At 48.0% G+C, this 6,973-nt stretch overlaps 1 long non-coding RNA gene across 1 annotated transcript; it reads right to left on the bottom strand.

Moving 5' to 3' along the window:
* Positions 1-3,421: 3,421 nt before the first annotated feature.
* Positions 3,422-6,119, bottom strand: LOC140847023 (uncharacterized). Its single transcript, XR_012126610.1, has 3 exons — positions 5,987-6,119; positions 4,102-4,232; positions 3,422-3,602 (listed from the first exon to the last, which is right to left on the bottom strand). It is a non-coding gene; the product is annotated as an uncharacterized lncRNA (long non-coding RNA).
* Positions 6,120-6,973: the final 854 nt, after the last annotated feature.

Raw genomic sequence — 6,973 nt, 5'->3', positions numbered from 1 at the left:
TGTAGTAACTGTCTCCTGTTGTTTTGACCTTCTTAACGCTGTCTCCACCATGGCATTCAGAACTAAGAGATGGCTCAGGACTGCAGGAAAGAACCACCTCAGGCCTTGATCCGATGGTGCCCAGTGACCGAACATCCACTGGCCACAAGGCTGGGCTAGGACACTCTAGGGCAATGTCCTCCTGGACTCTCCTCAGACCTCTGTGACTGTCACCATCAAGACCCCACAGTAAACATTTTACAGGGTGTCTGGTAGTTTACAGATTACTTTATTCACATTCTTGAATTCCTCGAAGCAGCCCTGTGCAGGAGATAATATCTTTGTGCCAAACCAGGGCCATGTGTGCATCTCAGGAGAAGTAAGGCAGAGGAGAACTCCACACGGCTTTGGGGATCTGGAGAGTCAGGTCAGGTCGGTTCACCTGTGCATTTCCAATGCTTTAATAACCAGGTAAGGCCCTTCCCTAGTATCACATGGATATTAAGGGACAGAGGCAGCATCTAACCCAGATGGTCTGCTCCCAACATTCCCACCTTCTGCTATTCCAAGAACACCCAGTGCAGGTGTAACCTTTGGGTGTTACCGCTGCCTCCACCTTCCCCATTTGCCACCCAGTCCCCACCCCCACCAAGAGTCCCAGGTCTTCTGCCAAGGGCTCCCTCTTGAATGCTCTGTGCTGGCCACACCTTCCCAGGCATAGAGCAATTTCTCTCAGAGACAGGCAGGGAACATAATGAATGAACAAGACCTTAAGGAGAAAAGAGAACAAACCATATTTTTCTTTCTTTCAAGATAAAAATAATATGCCTCCACGTCAGAACCTCTTGTGACAGAGCTAATGTCCAGGAGCAAAATGAGAAAAAAAGCCACCTCCTCCTGCTAATATGAACATAACCCCAGCCCCTCAGATGGCCATACAGCCACAGAAACCCTCCCGAGTGGAGCTACGCCATGAGACTTAGGTCGGACTTCTAGAGGAAATGCTTTCTTTTGCTTCATTTTATGCCTCTTCGTTAACTATGGCCAGAAAATATCTGTAAAAATTAACCTAAAGCTTAATGGCTTATGTAAGAATGCCTTAATAAAAATATGTTGGCAAGGTTATTGAACTGTACAATTAAACCCCTCCCACTCGATACTTTTCAGTCTAATTTCTGTCTAAAGCTTATTCAGCAAACCAAAATGCCAATGCTCTCCTTCAATTTCCACTTCTTTGAACCTGCTAATTTACGAATAAGAAAGGATTTATTTGTGTTATTAGCTACCTCTTGTTGAAAATACAGTTTTAAACACTGAAATCCTGAGATGCCCCAAGATCCACCAAATGTCTGAAGAATGACTTTGATTTTTTTCTGCAAGCTGTGTTTGATTTACATCAATTAGGGCCTCCACATAAGGTATCATATAACAGGAAGGCTAATAACCCAGAAATAACCTCATTAAAAGAGACAGCATATCAGTCTAAACAGAATGAACTCTAAGCAGAAAAATTAGTGACCTGGAAAGTAGCAGGAAGAGGTAATGGCTGTACCAAGAAAAAGTGCGTTCCCGTTAGTGAGTCAAAGGAGAAATCACCAGCAGTAAAGTGGAAATACAATAGAAACAGAAGCAAGCATTTTTTTTAATGTTTTTAATCTGTTCAAATCCTGGATCATACAATTCATTTTCCCCCAGTCAAAGGTAATCTCTGAAATCGTGCATGTATTCCATGCAGCCTGGAACACAGAGACTGTCTACCCGGCCTGCCCATGTGCCGGCCATGTTGACTGCGTGTCCACGACTGAGCAGGGTCTGGGGCTCCGAGGTTTCCCACCGTCATGAACAGGTTCACAGTTTGGCAAGTCTCTCTTTGACCGTCACCCACCCGGTGCCAGTTCACTCAAGGTCTGCTTAGCACACTGTGCTCTGCTCTGTGGCACAAGTCATCAGGGAAACAGATTGCCCCGTTGGCCTCTCCATATCAATTCCAAGGGCCCTCCCCTGAGTCCCCACACTGTGGGAATTTTATAAATTCAAAGTTTGCCAAGAAAATGACTATTTCCATGAAACCTCACACATGTGGTTTGGCTCCTTAAGAAAAAAAAAATCAAGAGAAAGTGGTTACATTAGTGGGAGACAATTTCTAACTGCAAGGAGATGTGGAAGGAGACCATACGCGGGCTACCCTTGGACTCCTGGCATCTGGAGGATCTGGTTCACCAGGGATGATCCCACAAGTCTACCTTCAGGGAGTTTGCCCAGTTCCTGAACTAGTTGGGCGGGGTCCAAACAGAGAAACATAACTAAGCCTTAGATTGACATGTGGTCGGATATAGCAAATTGAGACTGGGGTGTAACTGAGTCGGTGAGAACATCCTGATGATCTCTTACTCAGATTTCCTATTGGCCATTTCTGGGCGGGTAAAGCCACCAGACAGAAATCTCTTTTCTGAGGAGCCTTGGCTGGGAGCAACTCCTCGGTAGCAGAGGACACAGGACCCAAAGCCCTTGGTCAACCCACAAAGAGAGAGAGGAAGGCTACCATGATGAGCGGCGGCAGCCAGAGGCCTGGAAGATACGGGGCAGAGGCCTGGGGCCTTGGCTCAAGACCCCGGGGCCACCTCCCGGGCTTCGGGGCCTCCCGCAGTCGGCCAGCCGCTCTCTCCTCTCCGAGCCCTCCCCCCACCCCCGCCGACGCAGACGGATTCATCAGAGTGCGGAGTACTGGGCTCCCAGGGGGAAGACCTGATCTTGGGTTGAGGATGAAGGGGAGAAGAGGAGCGCATGAGGGCAGATGATCTCTGAAGTCTGGTAGGAAATCTGGTTCTTCCTGCATGCGACCTTCCTGCTCCTCTCTGTCCCTCAGGGAAATCACACCCACACAAATGGCCTGTAACTAGGGGACAGGAGGCCTGGACCACTAGTCAGCACACTGTTTCTGGCTCCAAGCCTGCATCCCCCTCCTTTCCCAAGTGACCACTCTGACTCAGTCTATCCACACCCAGGCAAGCCCACCTCATCCCGCCTTCTCGCCTGTGTCCTCACACCCTTCCCTGGCGCAGAGCCCTCCCTGCTCCCCCCTGCCACCCCCGATCCCCGACACAGCGCCCAGGCACCGGCACCCTTGCCTCCCTGACGGCTCAGACCAGCAGTGCCCCCTGTCACCTCCGGCATCACCTCCTGGCCTACCTCCAGAATCACGTGATCAGTCCCCCCCCCTTTTTTTCCTTATCTATTCTCAAATGGTGACTAAAGCAAATGCTGCTTCTCTAAAAAGAAAACCACCATTAAAGTGTTTCATTCAACTCTGTGAGGATTGCCAGAATTGCTAAGAGCTTCTTAAGCATATTCCTTCCAAACCTTTTGGGCCCCTTCTATAAATAAAGCTTTAGACAATTTCGGAAGAACATATTTATTTATCTGACAGATCACCACGGTTCCTTAGTTGCCTTCAGCCCTGTGGTGTGATCTTCAAGCTCTTAGGTCCTTTTCACCGTAACTGGTTAGGCCTCTTTCTGGGCAGCAAAAATGAAGTTGAATCCCCTGGACACGGCGGCGCCTAACGTGATGCGGCCGTCCTGACGGCGGGCCTTGCCTGAGCCGAGCCATTAGCGTGGATGCGGCTGCAAATGCCAAGGGGGAAATTATTAATAAGCAGTGGCTGGATGACTCCAAGCCAGCAAAAACATTTCTAAAGTGGCTAAAGGCTCAAGGAAGTACTGGGATGAAGGAAGGAGGAAACTATTGTTTTTCTCAAAACAGCAGTAAAAAAAGGAAGAGGAAGAAGAATGAGGAACACAGAGGTTACAAAGGAAGCATTTCCTTCCCGCTCTGGGTTCCACCTGCCCCCATTTCTGGCCCAAGCACCCCAAGCCTTTGGAGGTTCAGATGGCGTAGAGGAAGGCTCTCTGAGCCTCTGCCTCGGTGCTCCTTGATAGTCTGTCCGGGGCTCTCCGGGGTATCAGGACGCTTCGCAGCATCCCCGGCCTCTACGCACAAGATGCCAGTAGCAGCCCCCTCTTCTGGCAAGAGAAGCGAAATGTCTACATACATTGAAAAATGTCCCCTGGGGAGCAGACGCACCCCTGGTTGAGAACCACAGAATTAGTCATAGACACAAACCTGAAAATCAGCACAGAATAAACAGCAGAGACCAAGAGCCTTGGAGGAAGCCCCAAGGTTCAAGCGTCATTTCTGCCACTTCCAGGGTGGCTCAGGTCAAGTTCCTTCACATCCGGGCCTCAGTTTTTCATCTATAAAATGGGATGATACCATGCCAACCACATAAAGTTTTTGTGAGAATGAAAATATTTTTCTTATCATGTCCTTAAGCCCAACATTTGGCACACAGTAAGAAATCAAATATCACCTACTACTATTGTGTCATCAGTATATGCAAAATGGTTTCTGTCCCAGTGTGACACACATTTTCCAATCCCTCCAGCCAGTCCTCCTCCATCACAGGAAACCTTTGATGCATGGAGACTGATCAGTGATAACAAGACCTCTCTCCCACACACATAAAAAGTTAGATTCTGCCACAGACCTTCAAAATACATGTATTACTCATGTCATGGGCATCTGTAAGTGACTGGAATCAACTGTCGCACAGAAGAATGTTCCAGAATGCTGTGGGGCAGCTCCAGATTCCAGAATCAAAAAAGAAGGCTTTGGAAGCAGGCTCAGCAAAGGGCGAGACAGGGCAAATCTGGGAGCTCAGCAGCAGGGATTAACCCAGGCTCCTGTCAGAGCATGGCCTTTGGATATCATCTGTGGCAACCATTTTTTTTTTCTGTTCTCCCAGCACCCTGCTCAAGATTCACAGTCCCAGAAGAGAATACAGTTGACTAGTCTGGGGCCACATGCACCCCCTGGGCCTGGGTGGGACAGCAGCACCCTTTGGTCCACAGGCCTATTAAGGCTGTATACAGTGGGGTGAGGGGGAGGGGGAGGGTCCTCTTCTGAAAGGAAATTGAAGTGCTGTTACCCACCCCCCCACCAAGGAGACTGGGGGCTGGGAGGGCAAAAGGAGCAAATGATTGCCACTCTTTGTACCACAGAACACACCCGTCAGCCCTCCGCTGGGAAGGCAGCTGCGTGTTCCTGCAGCACGGAAGGTAGAAATACTCCCCCGATAGGGTTCACTTCACATCATCACAACCTCCCAAGTAAGGCCCCATCCTTTACACCGGTCTGACATCCCAATAAAAGGTGAAGGCCATACTTTGAGAAGGTGCTGGGTGGCGAGCTTTTCATTTGTCCTGGCTGAGAAGGCTGGGCACATGGCTCTCTCCCCAGCAACTCCAGCCAGCATCCTCCTATTGTCCGTGCTCTGAGACCTGTGCCCCAGGAAGCCCTCCTGTCCTCGCCTCCTCATCACCCCAGGGGGACCAAGCATGGCCTCTCCACTCAGCCTACTCCCACCCCCACTCCATCTCCACACACACTTGATTCTCACTTCCATACCTGAATAAAGCTTAATGAAACCACACCCAGAAATGAGTCCCTGGAGCCAATTAATCCAAAGACTCCTTTATGGAAGCAGCCCATGGAGACGCACAGGAATGAACATGGTCTCCAAAGAGGTGAATCTAAATGTTGATCCAAGTGAGAGTGAGGCCTGGCAGGTTTGAAGCTATTGATTTGTCAAGATGTGAAACACGACCTGAGAGGCATCCTTTCTGCTGAGGTTACCATTTATCCCGGAAGATGCTCTTGGCACTAAAGCATGGCATGAAAGCTTCCCTTAGATGGCAGGATGAGGGAAATGTTAGATACACAGAGAGAATAACTTGGCACCTGAGATTTGTCAATATTTTAAATGTAGAAGACAAGCATTCCAGGGCTTACTCATTGCTTGCTGGGGAGGAATCCAGGTAAACAAATTCATAACATCATTAAAAACAAAACCTCACCTTTGCATCTTGTCCCTGCATCAGATAAGACTGATGAACTAATTACTCAGATATAAGTAGTATCATTCAGACAAAAGGAAAAAAGAGCTTACCTCTCTATCTGTGGTCTCCCCCTTATAACATCCTTGGGAACAATACTTAAGTCACAATTTTATTAATGACACACAGAGGATTGGATCAATGTTTCCAAAGACTCAGAACTTGGCAATGCAGAGATCAGACTGAAAAACTGAAGAAGAAAAGAAAAAGAAAAGAAAAAAGTAAACTTGGACTCTCTGTTCTCCACACAGAGCTTTTTCTACTCAGATGAAACTGAAAGAAAACTAAAAATAGTCAGAGGTCATTTTGTGGGCAGATGCCATCTCCAGGATTCCCTGTGATTTGTTCAAAGGAAATTGATCCCTTCCACATGCCCCATGCAGACCCGGCTTGTCCTGCATCTATCCACCACATTAGTTGATCCAGGTGACCAGAACAAATGTCACTTAAGGCTGTGGCTTTCAGCTCCACCAGTTACTTTTGAGTCTCATGAATACTGAAGAGATCAGTCATGACAACCAAAAGAAAAAAAATCCATCAAAACTTCAATAATTTTAGCCAAGAGGAGTGAAAACTCAGGCACAAAATCAGTTTAAGAATCACTTTGCCTTTTTTTTTAACTGACTTTTTATCTGACTATAGCAGAACCATTTACAATCCTGAGGGCCTTCAAAGACCATCTCCTGCTAGAGTGTCAGCTGAAAGGAGGTGCCTTGTTAATGACAATGTGTTAAAGAGGACATGTGACACTGCATTTCATAATCAGACTTTACATCTCATACATACATTCCATGCACATTTTCTAGTTTGGTCTGGAACTTAGAGCCCCCCGGTGTTGCTGTCACCACATGCTCTCTCTGAGCACAGTCCCATCTGGGTCCGGAAGGCCTCTTCTGGGGAGACCTCCCTCTCCAATTCCTCCCCCTCTCTTGTCCCCTTTCAAGTCTGCTCCCCCCAGGTATGCCCCACACATTTGGAATAGGCATCTATTATGACTCTCATTGTCTGCTCTGGGTGGACACCTGATTCCCCAATCACAC

The sequence above is a fragment of the Manis javanica genome, chromosome 17 (genome assembly GCF_040802235.1).
Source record: "Manis javanica isolate MJ-LG chromosome 17, MJ_LKY, whole genome shotgun sequence".
In the NCBI taxonomy this organism is placed as follows: Eukaryota; Metazoa; Chordata; class Mammalia; order Pholidota; family Manidae; genus Manis; species Manis javanica.
The sequence above is the reverse complement of the archived record's forward strand: the minus strand, read 5'-3'. Positions and strand labels throughout refer to the sequence as shown.